General features: G+C 41.8%; 1 protein-coding gene and 1 long non-coding RNA gene across 8 annotated transcripts in view; one reads left to right on the top strand and one right to left on the bottom strand.

Annotated features, from left to right (window-relative positions):
• The window catches only part of CTNNA3 (catenin alpha 3), a 941,808-nt gene that overhangs the window by 179,454 nt on the left and 742,813 nt on the right, over positions 1–19,541 (top strand). The gene's annotated exons all lie outside the window — the stretch shown is intronic.
• LOC127053509 (uncharacterized) lies at positions 14,970–18,451 on the bottom strand. Its single transcript, XR_007775066.1, has 2 exons — positions 17,854–18,451; positions 14,970–17,411 (listed from the first exon to the last, which is right to left on the bottom strand). It is a non-coding gene; the product is annotated as an uncharacterized LOC127053509 (long non-coding RNA).

Here is a 19,541-nt window from a genome sequence, read left to right as displayed (position 1 = left end):
CTACCTGTGAGAGTAATAATTTGGGCCCCCATTGTCTCCGATGAGCCAGGTTCCCTGGAGGACTATATCTCCCACAATGCAATGTGGACCCAGCTGCAAATGCAGTTTAATGTTTAACAAAACAAAATGAAACATTCTGGTATGTCAAAATGGTTCATTTTGATAAAAAATGTTGAAACTAAAGTTTCTGATTTTTCTGAACAGAAATAGTTTTAGAATTTCAGTTCTGCAACAAAATTGGAAAATTTCAACTTTTTGTCCAATTTCAGGCTAAAAAACAAATATTGAAATGTAAGCATTTCCTATGGGATGGAAATTCCAAATTTTGTTCACCTCTACTAAGTTCCATTGACTGAAGTTTATACAAGAAAGTCGCACAGAACAACTGAATGGACATCTAGCTTTAGAACCCTAGCCTTCATTTATTAGAAGCTCTCATTCATGTAAAATTAATGAAATTCCTTCACTTCTTTTGTGTATTGGTGCACGGATGTAGCCCATTCTTAATTATTGTGCAATATTATAGATTTTTGCAGTCTATTGGCTCAAACTTTTATGCTGCTCATATTACCAATGTATTCTTTAGAGCCAGAATCCTGTCAAACTTTAAGCAATATCAGATCTGGGTAAAAAATGTGTGCCTTGTGCCTATCTCTTGTACTTATGGGTGGGAAAGAGTTTTGAGAGAAATCCAAAGTTCCAAACCTCTGCCCTCCTGTTGCCTTAAATATCTGCTTTCTGTAAGCATCTGTGTGTTATGCAAGTCATCTCATCAGAGTGCTTTGTTTTTGAGATGTTATTAGAGCATATCCATGGTAATGCATAATAAATAAGAATTAATTAACTTTAAAAATTTTCATTTGTTTATTAAAACAGTCTTGCTATTTATGCTTTTTGGATTTCACTTAAAATGATAAAAATTAAAGAGGCTAATGCATTTTAAGTGGCAAGCTCAAAATGAATAAATGCGCTTATCTAATAGGTTCTTTGTAAGGATAATTTCTAATTTTTGTAGGAATGTGTAGTCTGAAAACCAAGAAATCCAGTCCTTTATTTGCAGTTTTTCTTGACAAATACTAATGCTGTAAATTATACAGCTGTTCTTCCCCTGTATAGATTTTGTAGTACTCAGAGCGATTTATAGGTCCAGAGTACAGCTGCTGAAAGTCATTTATTCTCAGTTCTGTATTAAATCTATCATATACAAATGCATTAACATTCAGTACAGAGCTCAAGGGCTTAAGACCTTTTTTTCCCTCAGAGTTGCTGTCGTGAAAATGTTTGCAAGGTATGCAGAAAACGTTTTAAAAAAGATTAAACTGATATATTAAAAAGGAAGCCATTCTTAGTGTTTCTCCTTGGTGAATATTTGAAACCAGCTCATTTTGCAATATGGGCTGAACAGCCAAGACAAAAATTTCCTGTCAACATTAACAAATTGGGAATGCTAGTAAGCTTGTTTTGATGAATTACAATTTCAGTTTAGTTTGCTTGTGTGCCACCTTTAATGTATGTCATCTGTGTACATATGTTCACGTTTCATAAATTTAATATCTCTGCAATTTTTTTAGGATCATGTGTCTGTCCATGAAAGAGAGAGTGCAGCTCTGATTCAGTTTATTTAACTATACTGAAGTTTATTAATATAAAAACAGGACCTATGCTTATATGAAATATTTGGGAAGTATAAAAAAAGCATATGTCAAGTTACATACATTGTCATTATAATAGTAATTACAACTTGACAAGAAAACCAGAGGCAAGGGAGCACAGCTATTTCTCAAATCAGGGTCGTCCTTTGGGGGGGTGCGGGACCTGTGACAAATCAGCCTTCTGGCTAGTCTCCTTGCCATCTGCCCGGTGCACCTGCCCACCTGGCTGCTGCTTACCTCCTCCTTCCCCCTGCCCGCCACTCTCCTCCTCGCTGTCCACCCAACTACCTGCCTCCACCCCCCTCCCGAATGCCCGCCTGCTCCTCACCTCCCCGTTCGCCTCTTCACCCTGCTCGACCGCCTGCCTCCTCACCTGAATATCGGGACAAATGGTGTCCCGATTGTACATCGGTTGGGATATGGGACAAAGAGCTAAATATTGAGAGAGTCCTGATTTTTATTGAAGCCCAGGGCCCGCACAAAGCATGGGGCCCAGGGTGGTCACCCCAATTTGCCCTACCCAAGGGGCGTCTCTGTCTCAAATGTGTAATTGCTAACAGAATAGTTCTTGAAATGGCTGCCTGATAGATATGTATCTGTTTATCCTTGATGATTTTACATTGTTGAAGCCAAGCTATTTAGGAAACTTGAATGGATCTGTGTCCAGGACCAGGAGAAATTGATAGCTGTGTGAGTCTGACCTGATTTATTACAGAAAGAAGGTGCCGAGCTCTTTTGGTAGATGGGATATAACACAAAGTATATTCAATGGAAAGAAGGATAAGATGCAGTTGTGCTAAAACCAAAGGCCTATCAGCATGGCATCTGACAACTTGGAAATTAATGGAAACCACTGAGGATCTCTCATATCACTGTGTACCAGTATTCATGACTATGTATTTCAGGTGTTTCTAATGGCCTATAACCAATAGATCTGGGTATGAAACAGTTTTCCCATTAAGTGAGAATTTTTGAGATCTCTAAAAATTTTCCTATCTTGAACTGGGACTAAAAGGTGAATCTCAAATTTTTGTGAACTGAAAATCAGCGGAGCAGGGGGAATTCAGATGAGGTGAGTTGAAATGTTTTTGTTTTGATGACTTTTTAAAAAATTTTAGGCTTTTTATTTGTAAATTAATTAAAATTTCTAAACAAGGTCATATTGACCTGAAAAAATGAATGTTTTTGTTTAGACAATGTGTAAACTGGACATTTTGACAATTTAAAATCTTTTTTCAATTTTTTCCAAAACAGAAATTTGTTGAAACCAGTGCTTTCTCAGAAACTATTTTGGTTTTGATGAATCAGCGTTTTCTGATAAGTTTTGTTGAAAAATTCCCAAACAGCTATAATCACTGTTATCTAAGTGCCCACTTATGTCATATTTACTGATAGTATTTTATACTTTCCATATCTATGACATACCTAAAAATGAGAGGCACTATATAAAATCAAATTCTAAACATTATAGTTTTGTGTTTTTATAAGACTTTGATATACAGAATTTTCCCAATCCTACATTCCTATCAGACCCCAAATTCCCATTTGAATCAACAGAAGTTGGTCCTACTTTATCATATCTTCCTGTCTCCTTTCTTGGCCCTGCCACAGAGTTGGAGTATAAACTTAGGTGTGCTACTTAAACTATCTGTGCCCCAGTTTCTCCATTTGTATAATCTCAGAAGTTCTATGAAGCTTTGAGATCTTTATCATAGAAATATAGTGCTGGAAGGGACCTCAAAGTCATCAAATCCAGCCCTCTGTGCTGTGGCAGGACTAGGTAAACCTAGAGCAGCCCTGATAGGTGTTTGTCCAACCTGTGTTTAAAAACTTCCAGTGATGGGGATTCCACAACCTCCCTTGGAACCCTATTCCAGACCATAATTACCTTTATAGTTAGAAAGCTTTTCCTAATATCTAACTTTAAATCTCTCCTGCTGCAGATTAAGCCCATTACTACTTGTCTTACCTTCAGCGAACATGAAGAACAATTGATCACAGTCCTGTTTATAATAGCCTGTAATTTATGTGAAAACTATTATCGGGTCCCCCTTTGATTTTCTTTTCTCCAGATTAAACATGCCCAGTTTTTGTAGTTTTCCTCTTAGGTCGGGTTTTCTAAAGCTTGTATCATTTTTGTTGCTGTCTTCTGGACTCACTCCAATATGTCCACACCTTTCCTAAAGTGTGGTGCCCAGAACTGGACACATTGCCTCCGATCTCTACATAGAACGCTCCTGTTAATACAGCCCGTAATGATATTGGCCTTTTTAGCAGCTGCATCACTTTGACTCATTCAGTTTGTGATCCGCTATAATCTCAGATCCATTCCAGCAGTACTACCATACAGTTATTCTCCATTTTGTAGTTTTGAATTTGGTTTTTTTTCCTTCATAAGTGAAGTATTCTTCACTTGTCTTTATTGAATTTCATCTTGTTGAATTGATACTAATTCTCTAGTTTGTCAAGGTCATTGGGAATTCTAATGCTGTTATCCAAAGTGCTAGCAATTCCTCCCCTCTTGGTGTCATCTGAAAATTTAGTAAGCATACTCTCCGCTCCATTATCAAGTCATTAATGAAAATATGAATAGTGTCAAATGCAGGACTTGCCCTGCAGGACCCCAATAAATATGCCCTCTCAGTTTGACAGGTATCAGTTGAGTATGGTCTTTCAATCAGTTGTGCACCCACCTTATAGTAATTCCATCTGGACCATGTTTCCCTAGTTTGCTCATGAGACTGTCATGTGGGACAGTCTGAAAAGCCTCACTAAATTCAACAGATATCACATCTATTGCTCTCCCTATCCCCATCCACTAGGCCAGTAACTCTGTCAAGAAGGAAATTGAGTTGGTTTGCGATGATTTGTTTTTGACAAATCCATGCTGGCTATTCCTTATAACCCTGTTACCCTCTAGGTGCTTTTAAATTGTTTAATAATTTGTTTCAGTATCTTTCCAGGTATTGATTATAGGCTGACTGGTCTTTAATTCCCTGGCTCCTCTTTGTTGCCCTCTTTAAAGATAGGTACTCTGTTCGCCCATCTCGAGTCATGTGGGACTTCACCCAACTTGAATACATCTAGCTTATCTAAATATTCCTTTGCCTGTTCTTTCCCTAATTTGGCTTTCATTCTTTCCCCCTTTTTGTTAATATTAATTAAGTTGAGTATCTGTTCTCCATTAACCTTTTCAGTGAAGACTGAAGCAAAATAGACTTTAAACTTGACAGCTTTCTATGATAGGCAAATATAGAGTGCTATTGTTAAATTTGTTCTTAGAGATACTTTGTTGTCTTGCGTGGCCCTTACCTTTCCCTTTTTCCATCCACTTCTCCCTTCCTCCCCCCAGATCCGGCACTAAGGGTTTGAGCGCCCTAGGTGGACGGGAATTTCACCGCTTCGCACTCTGGTCCCGTGGCTCCGCTGGAGCTGCTGCAGTGGTGCCTGCAGAGGGTCCGGTGCTCCGTGGCTCTGGTGGAGCTGCCGCAGTCGTGCCTGTGGGCGGTTGACTGGAGCCGTGCGAGGAGCTGACTGTCCTCAGGCACGACTGCAGCAGCTCCACTGGAGCCGCGGAACAGCAGACCCCCCGCAGGCAACGCTGCGGCAGCTCCACCGGAGCTGCCTGCCGCCCCCTCCGGCAAAATGCTGCCCACCAATTATTCTGGTGCCCTAGGCAATTGCCTAGGCTGCCTAAATGGTAGCGCTGGCCCTGTCTCCCCCTCATTCGTTTGTTTTAATGTTTTGCGGGGTTGGCTCATTCTCTTGCATAGGTACCATACCATACCATACCAGTTGTGCAAAGAACTGATTGTTTTGGTTCATTAGAAATTTTGAAAAATATGAAGTGTTTTGGGTTGATTCAAAGATGAAATTTTTGAAGGCTTCTGGTGAATCAAAAAGTCAGAAATTAATTTGGGGATGAATAAAATGAGTAAATATTAAAATATTAAATATAGTGGAAGCAAAAACTGAAACAAAGTTGTTTTGAACTAAGAAAAGTTAAAACAAAACATTTGATTTTGTGGGGGATTTTTTTTTAACTTTTTTTTTTTTAACAGAAAAGATTGGTGAAATTGACATAAATTTGAGAAATGTTTTGGTCCATCTGAATGTGAATTTCTTACCAAAATAAGTTTTTGGTTGAAAAATGTCACCAGCTCTAATATACAGTTAATCTCCAGATTGCCTTGATATAGAACAGAAAAACTATTCTTTACATGCCTGTATTTTTGTGTTCTAAACTGTCATTGTTCCTGTCTAGCCACATTATTCTTCTGTTTTATTTTTATTTGGAAATAGCAGCAGATTTCAGAAGCCTCAGACTTTGTCTTTGTATTTTTCAAGGTCGAGGGTGTTAGGTCACTACTTTGTGAGGCTGCCAGTTGCAACTATTATTTTACCTAATATAGAAAACTCTCCTCACTCATCACTTTCAGCAATTGAATTATGAAGCATTCTAACTGGATTGTGAAAATGCTTTAAGAGTTGTGGTAGTGACTCAGTAAAAAGTTAGAAAAAATAATACCGGTACAGCTATTTCTACAGGACAGATCTTGTTGGGGGATATGGGCTATTGCTCTGACAATATCAAACACTGAAAATAAGGTCCTGTATAGGCAAAGACTTATCTATTAGGAGTAGGCCACTGACTACAATGGTACTACTCATAGGGTTGAATCCTGGCCATATTACAGTCAATAGAAGCTTCACCACTGATTTCAATGGGGCAAGGTTTCACTCATATTTTCTAAAGACAAGTATAGGTGTAAGTCTTTATTGGATCCAGGCCCTTATTCATGATAACACTGAATTTGGAAAATCATGATAATACTTTAGATATGCAATTTATAGGACATTTGTCATCAAAATGTAACAAAAAGAAACTGACAACAGAAGGCTACCAGTAAATCTGATCTTTCTGAAATTGTGCGTACACATACATTTTTGTATAAGCTAGCAAACAGTCTGTTTGAATTTTAGAGTTCCAATCACATTTTAATCATGGTCATTTGTCTTGAATTTATATGTTTCTATTATACCACATTCCTGGAGAAGTATGGGAACTTTCCAGGAGCCAAAATAATTGAAAATATTTTTATGGTTAAGATAAGTCAGTTTTGAAAATGAAGTGATTGCTTGGACTCAGTGAGAAAAGATATGGTGAATCTTTAATAGTAAATTAGAGATAAAATCTTTTGGCTCAGGATCCTGATTTAGAACACCTTAAACTTTAGGATTGTTTGGATCTGTGGTCTGGTTTTGGCTCAATATAATTTTGGAGGTCACTTGCAATATTTGGATCGAAATATAGGTATACACAAGCCCAAAGTTCAGAGGAGCCTGGATGTTGTTTTTATTTTGGTCCATTTCTATCAAAAATAGAATCACAACAGAAGGTTAATGCAATGATTTAGAAATATAAACAAATCTATCCACGAGGTTAAAGTCCACAGGAAATTTATCAATAGTGTTTGGCCACTGAAGAGACTGGGTCTTTGAAGTTGCCGTAGATGCACCAAAAATAGAGCTTCCCCGCCTCCTCTGCAAAGTCCACACGCTCCTGTCCAGTGGAACTTTGCATGTACTTGACGATTTGATAAATCCAATTCAGAAACAAAGGCAGACATTTCTTGTTGTGTTTTTTTAATTCATTTCATGGATGAAATTAACTGGATTTGAACCAGGTTTCCTGTGTCTGTGGTGCCAGGTCTATGCCTAGATGGCATAAATGTAATGGCTACTGTCTCTGGATTTAGATCAATAAAATTCACAGAAGTTCTAGAGGTTTCAGAGGAAGTTTGGCTTCTGATCTGTGAAAAAATTCTCTATCTCTTTGAGATCCTTCATATCCAACAAACATCCATTCCTCACAATCTTTCTATATGTTAACCCTTGAGATTTTCCAGTTCCCTCACCTGTTCTTTCTATTCCCCATCTCCTCACAGAGATTATCCACTTTGTCATCTTTCTTCCTCTCCTTTAAAAAATGAATTATATGATAGAGTTCTTAAGTTTTTGTATCTTAAAATGTGCTTTTGAACATCTGTGTAAGTGAATCCATCCATACTGGATTAACACATTAGCTGGTTGATTCTGCTGAAGTGATACCAGTGAAATAGTTAAAAAAAGTTATTTAAACTGCCATCATTGGAGTTTCTTCCAAATTCTTCCCTCAGGAGGTGTAGGGGTGAAGTTTTCCCTCCTTCTGCTATGGAGGCCAAACCTCCTACTTCCACCAAAGAGGCTACAAAGTGCTATATTAACAGGCCATCTTCATGGTGTCCTCAGGTCTGATCTGTACTGTCTCATGGTCCCCTGCTATTCTTTGGTGACTGACTGCTCTTTAAAGAGGGGATCTTTTGGTGAAGTGGGGCTACAGGGAAGTCTCAAGGAGAAGGAGGGAACAGTGTGCACCAAGACCCTGTACCCAGTAAACCCCTTCTCAGCCAACCCCTCCCACTCTCAGATCTCCAGTTCAATAGGGAACAGAATATTTACTGTTGTTGTTTGGTGTGCCTAAAAATACCTTCCACAAGATACTATGTGGGGAGACAGTGCCACAGAGGCCTGTAAAGGATCTTCTGCATGGATCTCAGAAGAATGATTAGATCATAAGAAATAATACATTGTTGTAAAAGCATTAAAATAATTATTGGTGTTAAAAGCTTCCTCTTCTGGCACCTATCCTGCTGGTGTTTCTGTAAGTGTTGCCATTTCTCATTCATTTTTTCAAGGACCAATCATATACTTCCAAGTTCTACTGGGACTGCTGCAGCTTTGCTTTCCATAACTCTGTGAGGTGTACACACAAGTGTTCCCATTTCTGTCAATCTGTTGCCATGATTGGTTGTTCATATTTAGTCTTACATTGGATTCTAAACAGTCTTGATCACCACATGATTATGTCAAGTTCAGACCTCTTTACTTTCAATGGTGGACATTAACTTGACAGTTCTGACATATTAATGATTAATAGACCAGTGATTCCTGACAATGAAGACTGGATTCTCTTTTTATACCGAAACAAATGCTATATTTGATTTAAAAGATAACGTGGGGTTTAAATTACACAGGTCAGCTTGTATGCAGTGTTGTAGCTGTTGGTCCCACGATATCAGAGAGACAAGGTGGGTGAGTGTAAGGGTCCGGTGCTGGGGCTCGCCCCCTCAGGCGCGGCGGGGAGCCAGGGCGCCTCCCTGTAGGCAGCAGTCCGTGCAGGGCCCAGACCCGTCAGCAGGGGCTGAGCAAACGAATAGTCTCTAAACAATTCAGAGTCCTAGCCCTTCAGCAGGGGCTAAGCTGAGGTCTATAAGCCTGGCCCTGGAGCAGGGGCGGGGCAACAAGCAGCTCAGGCTCAAGGCCCTTCAGCCAGGGCTGAGCAAGTACAGAGTCTATAAGCAGTTCGGGCTCAGATCTTTCAGCAGGGCTGAGCAACACAGTACCTAAGCCTGGCCCTTGGGCAGGGCAGGGCTGTAAGCAGCTCACAGCTCAGACCTTTCAGCAGGGCTGAGCGAATACAAAGTCTATAGCCCAGGCTCTTGGGTAGGGCGGGGCAACAAGCAGTTAGGCTCAGGCCTTTCAGCAGGGCTGAGCGAATACAAAGTCTATAGCCCAGGCCCTTGGGTAGGGTGGGCAACAAGCGGTTAGGCTCAGGCCTTTCAGCAGGGGCTGAGCGAATACAAAGTCTATAGCCCAGGCCCTTGGGTAGGGTGGGCAACAAGCGGTTAGGCTCAGGCCTTTCAGCAGGGGCTGAGCAACAAGTGAACAGTAGCAGTCTGTAAAGCCCAAGCCCTGGCTCAGGGCTGGGCAACAAACCCAGGTAAGAGTCAGACCCTCAAGCAGGGGCTGAACAGCGAGTTAAACAGCACAAGAGGCCTCCTCAGGCCAGGGAGACGGGGAAGTCTGCCACCCTTGGAAGGGTGCCGGGGGGACGCAGGCCCTCCCACTCCACTGCGTCCCAGCCCAGGGCCCTTAGCAGCGCAAGGGTTCGCTGCAGTCAGTGGGGAATCCTGGCCGCAACACACTGACATTGGTTCAGGGTCCCCTGGAGCCAGACTGGGGTCAGCTTCCCCTGGGCCACTTCCAGTCTCCCCCTCTCTAGGTACCTGTCCTCCGCTGGCGTTGTCCGGCGGGTCCCAGACCGTGGGTTCCTCAGGATACTGGGCACAGGGAAGCTCAGGCCGCTCCTCGGGATACCGGGCATAGGGAAGCTCAGGCCGCTCCTCCAGATACCGGGCACGGGGAAGCTCAGGCCAGCATTCCTCCGGGTACTGGGCATGAGGCAGGTCAGGCCAGTGCTCCTCCGGATAGTGAGCGCGGGGCAGGTCAGGCCAGTGCTCCTCCAAGTAGGGAGCACGGGGCAGGCTGGGCCCAGTGGGAGCTCGGACACCAGCGTCTGTCCTCTCCAGCAGTCGGCGGCCGACTGAGTGCTGAGGCCGGGCTCTTATACTTCCTGTCCCGTCCCTTGAATTCCGAGGGGCAGGGACAAGCGGCAGTGGCTCCACCCACGGAGGCACCTGTTCTGGCTCACCCCTCTCAGGCGCGGCGGGGAGCCAGGGTGCCTCCCTACAGTGAGTAAAATCTTTTATTGTCCCAACTTTTGTTGGAGAGAGACATGGTCTGAATAGAGACACTGGATTTATGGCTTATTAAACAATCTATAACCCACTAAACCCTATCGTTTCAGCTTTTTCCCCGTCTTATGAATGGAGAGGCATTCATGGGTCACTTTACCTTGAATGATCCCCTTGAAATATGTATTAACTACTTTTGCCAAATAATCTGTTCCGCCTTGTATTTAGCTGTGACGCTCTGAGTACATTTCCCAGACCTGAAGAAGAGCTCTGTGTAATCTTGACAGCTTCTCTCTCTCATCAATAGAAGTTGGTGCAATAAAATATATTACCTCCTAGTCTCTCTAATATGTAAACTTAACACTAAAAGGTCCAAATGCAGAGCTGACTACAGATTCTGAGCAACTGGTTACTACAGCCCTTCAGTGTTCCAGAAATCCAAACCGAGTTGAGAATTAAACACTGAAATGTTGGCAAAAGTAGATAGGGTTAACAATGTAATGTCATAAAATGCCCTGCCTTTTAGAAAACTTAGAAATGTCTTACTGCAGCAATGGGGAAATTTGGGCATTACGTTCTGCATGGATTGTGCCAAGATGTTAAAAAGGAAGCCCGGGGCAGTGCATTAGTTAGGGAAGGGTATAAAAGGATTGGAGGCTCTAGGACCCTGGATAAGGATGTAGATCATCCTGGTATCAGGAGCTGCATGTGGGTGCACATTAATAATGAATTATTGATGATTCTTAAAAGCAGTTAGTCAGTTAGTTCCAATCAGAATATAAAAGGAGTTGGAGCCTAGTTTAATCTATCTTTCTAAGGCTCCTAACACTTGTATCTGAGTATCATTATTTTTATTATTCCTTCCTCTTGTTCTTGCCATTTTCCCCTCACACCATCTTAAAAGAGAAAATTGTATTCTTATGAATATCTAGCCTTTATATAGCATGTTTTATAACTAGATTTGAAAGCACTTTCATCTACCTTTTACAGATGGGAAAATAAGTTACAGAGAGGTGAAGTGACTTGCCCAAGGTCACCAACAAGTAATAGCAGAACTGAGACTAGAGCCCACGTCTTTTGAGTCCAAGTCCAGTGCTCTCTCTACTAGATCTCACTGCCTCCCCCTTTATTCTACTTTTCTTCCTTTTGATGAATTCATCTAGTTTTCCTGTGTATCTCAGCCTACCTCCCTCCCTTCCTCCATCCCATGTTGCTTCAGGGCTCTTTCTTTTGCTCCCGATCTTCAACCAGTGACAATTTCTTCTGCAGCTGCTCAAGGTCACTGTGGGTTTTTGAGTTTAAGGACCTTTCTTCTGCTGGGTGAAGCAGGGGATTTGTAATTCCCTGGGATACAACTGCTCTCTCTCTGACTGTGCTGGTATGTGACAGTGTGTCTACAGTAGGAAAAAAGACGTGTTTTTAACATATGTTAGGTAACATGTTAACTAGTGTGTGTTCAAATTCTAGAATACAAAATGCAAGTTGTAGTTCTAACACGTATAAGCTGGTTAACAGGAACCCTCATTTCACCCTGGCTAATGAGTGTTAAAACTACATTTGCCTTTTAACACATTTTAATTAACATAAATTAGCTGACTAAACACATTTAAAATACTTTCCCCCCTTTCTCTAGTGAAGACAAGCCTTGAGAGGGTGAGAATTTTGCTGCAAGCTGGCTCAGTTTGAGCACCAGTGATGTTATACTGCTTTGATGCATTTGCTATGGATAAAAATCCAGATGTGGCATCCTAATTTCCTTTTATATCCTAATCTGATAATTGACTTAATTAAACTTCCAGAATATTTAATATTCTGCATTTTTCTATCTTAGTGGGAGATAAATTAAATGAAAAACACTTGGAGGTTTGCCAAAGTAGTCTTTAAGATGCCTGATTACTAACTTTCAACTATGTTTTTAAACTGCTTTAAAATCTGAAAAGATACAGCAAGACTTCTGTGAGCTAACTATTTCACTCCCACTTAGTCAGATGTGGAGAAAGCAGAAGCGCCCCTCCTTGTTGTTTTAAATTTTAAAATTCTAGCTTCCTGCCATGCGGCATCATTGGAGAAGACAGCTAGTCTCTATGATAAAAGTTTTGGCTTCACGACACAGGAAATGCTCTTCTATTTTCATATAGTGACAATGAAGTCCAGAAGCTCTCTTCTTCTGTCAAAAAAGAGAGGAAAATAATGAAGTGAAAAAATCCTGTTTGATCGCCTAAATATTTTTGCTCTTCATTTTGTAAAGGCTTCAAACGGTATTTTTTAACTGTTTTTAAACCAAGGAATCTCTCTCACTTCCTCTACCCAGCTCCCTGTTGCCCTGTCCATACTAGCAGCAGGAATGCTGTGTTGCCAAGCAGGGCTCACCCAAAAACTACTAAGTAGAGTTTCCTAATGCAATTCTGCTTAGCATGAGTTTAACACTGTTTCACTGACCAGTATGGATAGGAAAGCTTTTAAAAAAAATAGCAGCATAGAAACAGTACTACAGACAGAAACAGTATTCAGAAAATAGGGATAGGGATGGATTTTTTAAAGATGTTTTAGGTACCTAAAGTGGCACCTAAAGTGCTTATTGGGATTATTAAAATTGTATCAGCAAGTGAAATCAAAGGGATTTAAGTGTCTAATCTGTGTCTGAAAGTCCTTCCTAAGTACCTATCTGCCTCTTTAGGTGCCTAACTGCCTTGGAAGATTTGGTCCTACCTTTACTTTCTGAATATAGTTGGGTTATTGGTCTGGTTAGTGCAAACAGATCTGCTACAGTTTTGTTTGACTTCATTGGGATTCTTCATAGGACTAAGGATTTACTTAAGTGGATTTGTTTTTAGTATCACAGTCATAGGCCATTTGTGAAAGCAAACAATGTTATAGCCATATCTTTGTTTGAACATTGTTTGTCACACTTTTAAAACTGTTCGTGTGGATGTGGCTTCTATATATTGGATGGGTTTAAATGTGTGGTTGGTACTTGTGTATAATATCTGCACCTTGTTCCTCAAGTCAATGAAGAGCCTGGGGGAGAGGAGAGGTAGGTTAAGTCTTAAGTATGCAAAAACATTGTTTTCCAAAAGTAGAGCAGCAAAAGTCCCCTGAAACCTGAAAAAGTTTAGGAGTGGGATGCTGACAAGGAACAGGCAGGTTTTGTAATGTTTTTTTATTTTAATTGAGAGGCTTTGTCTTCCAGACCCTATAGGTCGTGTTGTAATCTGGTTTTGCCTAGTTCAGAGAAATGTGAGTATTTGGTGATTCTTTAAAGATAGTTGCAGGTGACTTTGGAATAAGCTATTCAAAATGTTGACTTTTAAAACAGTATCCAAATTAATTTGCAAATATTACTACTTTATTTATATGATGATTTTACAAGTTAAACATCTCTTTGCATGTCACTAAAATCCAACCCATCAGTTTGGTCCAGTCCCCTAACTTCTTGTTCTGTTCATATTGTTGCCGGCAGATAACTGCCTGAGGCCAAGCAACAGCGGGGGGGTCCGTCGCCTGGTGTGCCGCGCCAATAAACACACCAGGGTGGAGAAGCAAACCAAGTTTATTTGAGATCTCAAAGCGGTGCAGGGAGATTGACTCAGATCAAGCACACCTAAAACAAGCAGTCTGTTCCTTTATATCCATGAGAACTTTTCTCACTGACTAGCAATCCCCCGTTTCCCCTCCCTCTTCTCCTTCCTCCCCCTGTAGCAATTACGTAAGCGCAGGTGCATTAAGTAATCTTGGCCATGGCAGCTCGTTAGTAAGTTTTCCTTCTGCAAGTTATCTTGTCCTTCTGCTAAAGGTGCACAGGCCTCATTATTTCTGCTTTAGACCAGTTAGAACTGTTGCAACTGATAACGGCTGTTACACCTGGCCTTTTAGGTCGATTAAAGTTTAAACATGGAGGGACTTTTGTCTGCTGAGGCCTAAAACCAGGAAGGCTCCATACTCTTGTGGCCTTCCACCCTCCCGAGTTACGTAGGGTTATGCTTAGTGACACCAACAACTCCCTCCTTTGAGAATACTCAACAAACTTTTGGCTGAGTGTTCTCACATTTAAAGGATAACATGTGATTAAGCTCTAGGGAGCTGGAGTGCTTTACAGCAAGCAAGCAAGAGAAGAGTAACCATACACAACACCATACCAGTGAGCAGGAGGTGAACAATACCTTCCCCTAGTTCTCCCAGGTTGAGTAACCAGCTCCAGAGGGAATCAGAAAGAGTAGGTTTCCTTTCCTGGGCCTTTCACTGTTCAAAAGCCTGTTTGGCTGACAGGATGTGCTTGTTAATATCCTGTGCGCTTTCTGGGACATAAGTACAGCATTCATCCCCTATAAGGGCGCACACCCAGCCCTGGGAAGCCACACTTCCACTCAGGAAGTGTCCAAGTATGTCTCCATGATCACAGATCAGATGGTATTCCTGATGCGTCTGTAAGGGCAGTGGGCCAAGTCTGGTACTCAAGATCACTCCGAATGGCCATCAGCTGGTCATTTAGGAAATCGCGAATTCCTAAACGTACTAGATCCCACTGCAATGCCTTCCCAGCCTCAGTTATATTTAATACCATCTTTTCTTGGTGTAGTACTATAATACACCTGTTATTTAACTATTCTCAGGTACTGTCAAAAGGCATTTCCATTAATAGCATACATTATTAGTCACTGGAATGGTTTCAATACGAGTAAAATTTCTAGTAGCAGAACAAATTCTTTGGGTACTTGTTATTTAAAATTCAATTAGAGAGAGATATATATGCTGAAGGATTTATCCAAAACACAGGGTGCAGCCTGTAGAATAAACCCCAAAATCCAATTAATACCACATTCCCAAACATGGGTCCCACAAATGTCCTCCCACCAGTGTATAATTCTTTGTTTCTTCACCAGGGTCAGTTCTTAATGTCCTTTCTAGTCAGGAATTCCTGGACTTTGGCAATTTCAGTGGAGCGAGTGTTCCTTCTTCTTTCCCAAAACAGTCGTGGTGCAGCATCCTTGTACTTTTTCCCTACTGTCCAGAAGGCACAGTGGAGCTAGAAGGTGAAATAGGCTAATCATCAGTAGGAGAATTCTCCCGATGTGGAGGGGTCTTTTTGCAGTGAGAATCTTGGGTCCATGCAGTCAGTCTTTGACATTTTACAGTGATGTTGGTAGTCACCGGGACTTAAGGGCCTTTCCAGGGTGGAGCCAGAGCAGACTTTCGTCGGTGGACCTTTACATCAATCCCGTCTCCTGGTTCCAAAGAGTGGCAGGGCTGCTAGGGTCCTTGGGTAGCCCTTCTTTACCTGTGAGAAAAGAAACTTAACACATTTTATTAGTGCCTGGCAATGTTTTGCAAATCTCATAGTTGCGTGAGCAAATTCAAGCCCTCCTTTTCCTGGTTGTTAGCCAAGTCTTAACTGTGAGCAGTGTTCTTGAATGGAGTCAGTGTCTTATCTATAGCCTGAGCTTGCTATTTTATTTTATTTTTTTTCAGTTAATTCATTCTGTTCTTTATCCTTCTTCCCTTCTTGGCTTCTTTTAACCTGCAAAGGAAACTTCCACTTTTTACTTATACACCTTCTTCCCAACAATGAAGACATAAACATTGTCATTATACAGTACATTAGTCTTATTATTTAATATATGCCACACACACCCTTTTACTAAAATAACCTTATTACAGAGCTTTGGAGCAACAAGCCAGGACAAGCACACCCACTTTGAGGAGTTAACTCAATACAACCTCTAGTCCAATAGCCTTGCACCATCCCCAGCCCTCTGGCTAGAAATCTGAGGTAGCCAGAAAGATCCCATGTACAATATGGGGAGTGGGTTAACTTTTCATGTCTTTGCTTTCAAAGACTGTTGGTATGCAAATTTTAACAACAATTTTTGCAATTAACAGTTTGGCCAATGAAATTTCTTTTTCTTGAGGAAATGCATTAGACTTTAATATATCACATTCTCCTGATTTATCCAAACACTTTGTATTCCAAGTTGAACAAAACAAATATCTGCATTTTAATTTAACCTTTTTGTTTGATTTTAAACTAGACTATTTTATAAAAATATTAAACACAAAAATTCCGGCCACAAGACAAACACCACAGGACAGAACATAGAACACAAAACATGATTCCTATTGTGCCAGTAAATGCATGGTACGCTGAATGCTGTTCAGCTGGCATCAGTTTTCTCTGATTATCTGAAAGACAAAAAAAGAGAGGTCTACCCACCCCTTCTGGGCAGACAATCATCGCTTGAAATATACAAATACTCTTGTTGGCTTCAGGCAAAACAGAGGAATTACCCCATAGTTTCTTGTATTTGTTTCATAGGCAGCCCAGGTTTTGAATTACATGACACTGTATACATTCTTCAGCTAATTCAACTAAATTGTTCATAGCCAAACCAAATGATTGCAATCCAATAACTTCTTTGCCTGAATTTATTTACAAACATTTCACAGACACCAAAAACTTTTTTTCTCTTTAGCATTTTTACAAAGTTCAACTGCTGTTTTGTTCAGCAGCTACAGAGTTAACTTCTCACTCTCCCTTAAATCACTTGCTTGTCTCCCAACAGCCACTTTTATCAACTTAAATCACCATTCCAAGTAAGTCCTGGGTATTTGAAATCTCCATGCTTACACTTACTGACTCCTTCCTTCCACTACACCCTTAAAGTTTTCCAACCTGCTTTCCAATCTCTCTCTCTCTCTCTCTCTGTTGCCTGCCTGCCTGGGCCCGATCCTGCTTTTCTTGCTGAACCGTCCCTTCCATGGGCACCAACTTGTTCCACTACCAGTTTAGCTAGGAGGGTGGGCTTCTCATCTAGCCCCCACCCCTCCTGGTCTCTTCCCTTAAACATTCTTACTCACAAGATTACCTGAGTCCTCCTTCATGAGGCTTGCCACCTGGACAAAAACACATGGCCCATTGGGCAAAGGCCATTTACTTAACATATAATTTAAAGGACTATTCTTAGAGGGTTTACCCAGAGACTCATTCATCTGTTTGACACTTAAACAGAAAAGAGAATTACACAGAGAGCAGAGGGAATTACAGTCTAAGCCAGACTTTCCCACTTCTATATACTGACCGCTACAGGGGACAGGACAGAAGGATCTCAATTCGACCTCAGAGCTTCCTCGCACGCATGGCTTCCACTCCGAGGAATTACGAACGAGAGGTTCAGTTCCGCCCACACTCCTAATGCCCAAATGAACAGAGCAGGAAAACAACAGTAACCGGTTAAACAGAACAGAACCAGAACCAGATAGCGTTTTCTTATCCTATTAGGACTCACTTTTACTCATGCAGTTCTCAACATATAACACCAACAGTACCAAGCAAAGCAAACACAAAATAACAAGGGTAAAACAAATAGATGGTGTAAATTCTGCAGGGCTCCCCCCTTCTTAATTACTCACCAAACTGTGACAAATTTCTGTTACCAATCTATCCCTCGTGTCAGGTGATCAGGCTGACACTACAGGATCGTTGGGAGAAGATAAAGAAAACACACCATATAACTGTATTTTAAAGCTCCATTAATAAAATAATAAAACAACAACGGAGAGTGTTGGGAACGCTCCCTCATCACTCAGGAAAACATTAATGCCCCAAGCCCCTTTCATACCCACACACATACGTCCAGACTGGCCACTTCTGTGTATAATGTTCAGAGAAGGGGGGAGAGGTGGACTGGAGATTATCCCGTATACAGCTTGTCCAGAATTTCTAACATGCTTCCGCTCTTTGGAGGGCTGTTCTCTTGCACTCTGGAATCTTCTGCAGCGTCTCTTTCAGAGATTCCAGTCCAGGTCAGCTGCCTGCGGCTTCTTCAGTGTCACCAAGCCACACCGGCTCCGGGGTCGCAAAGGCACACTGTTGGATCTTACTGGACAGTTAAGCTTTGCAAATGTAATCTTAGTTCTGTAACTTGTATTGCCTTTGGTTCGTCTCTGTCTATATTTTTTCCTTCACAGCCAGCTGGAGCCGAAAGCAGTTTTTCTTTGTACTTAGCATAGTCTGCTTTGATTCTGGACCTTGAACGCAGAGCAATACCCCCCTTCCATCCCTGGGCCAAGATGATTTTTAAATTAACCCATTCCTTTCCTCAATAGACAAATTTGCTCACCCTGTGTCAGGGCTTTTTGGTGATTAAACGCTCCTCTTAGATGTATGATCTTATCTAGATTGAAGTACCTTCTAGTGGGCATTGTTTAGATGGATTTTCATGCATATAAATATTCCATTTCTCTAAATACCTGCAGGTTGTTGAACCGTAATGTACGTACATGTAATATGCTGGGGTACCCTAGGGGGTGAGGTGGAATGTTTAGACTGCCTCCCCCCACCCATTTTCCACTTACACACACAGGGAGGGTGCCCTGTCCGCGCTAGCGGCTCATAAACTAAGGATTTTTCCCTACAGGGTACTCACACAGGAGAGGCTAACGAGGATGGCCACGACGCTCCTACACCTCCCTTCAGCAAAGAGCGTCGGCTAGTCTCTGGGAGACGGCGCCGCTTACTCTGATTGCATCCAGTGAGATGATCAGACTGTCAGTAGCCCACACGGAAAGGAAAGGGGGGAGGGAAGATGGGTACACACACTCCTAGACCCAGGCAGCTTCCTCACCGGACTATGCCAGGCCAAGTCAGCCCACCATGGGTCGGACCTCCTAAAGATCCACTAGTTACCGGGCTTGCGTTAGAGTAGTCCTGGTCACGAGCTTTTGCTTCACAGGGTACTCTGGGCGTCTTCCGGTAACAGTCACTCACACTGGCCCCCAGTACCATTCTGCATCTGATCTTGCTTTTTAGCTACAACAGGGAGAGAGTGCACTAGGACATAGGGTCTCCCCTTTCTAGACAGATCCCTCCTTTGTCCCTGCACTATCCCTAACCTGCTTTTTGGATCCTTGCACTCTGCCAGACAGAGGGAAGAACTGGAGCTACAGTGGGGTATTTTTACAAGAGCTCTCCATACAAACAGCTTCAGAAGCTACCCATTTACTGACAAAACAGGAGTAATTGGAGGATCATGTTATAATTAAGTGATCCTTCCGGTGGCCACCTTTCTGGTCCTCTAGTTGATATTGAGGCCAGTCTACTATACAGAACTTTTTAGTTTGCTTTTAGTTAGTGGATCTGATCCAAGCACTTCCCAATTCGCTAGAATGCATTCTAAGGGTGTACACCGTGCCCTGCCTGTACTCTGTCCCTGCCCCATATCCTAGGGTGACACTGGGCGTCCCCAGGTCATAACAGGCAAAAATCCAGACCACTGGACTGTTCCTACCTTATCCAAGGGACCGGTTCCTCACCGTCGGC

This window comes from Gopherus flavomarginatus, chromosome 6, assembly GCF_025201925.1.
Source record: "Gopherus flavomarginatus isolate rGopFla2 chromosome 6, rGopFla2.mat.asm, whole genome shotgun sequence".
Taxonomy (NCBI): domain Eukaryota; kingdom Metazoa; phylum Chordata; order Testudines; family Testudinidae; genus Gopherus; species Gopherus flavomarginatus.
Note: the sequence above shows the minus strand (reverse complement) of the source record. Positions and strands in the feature narration are given on the sequence as shown.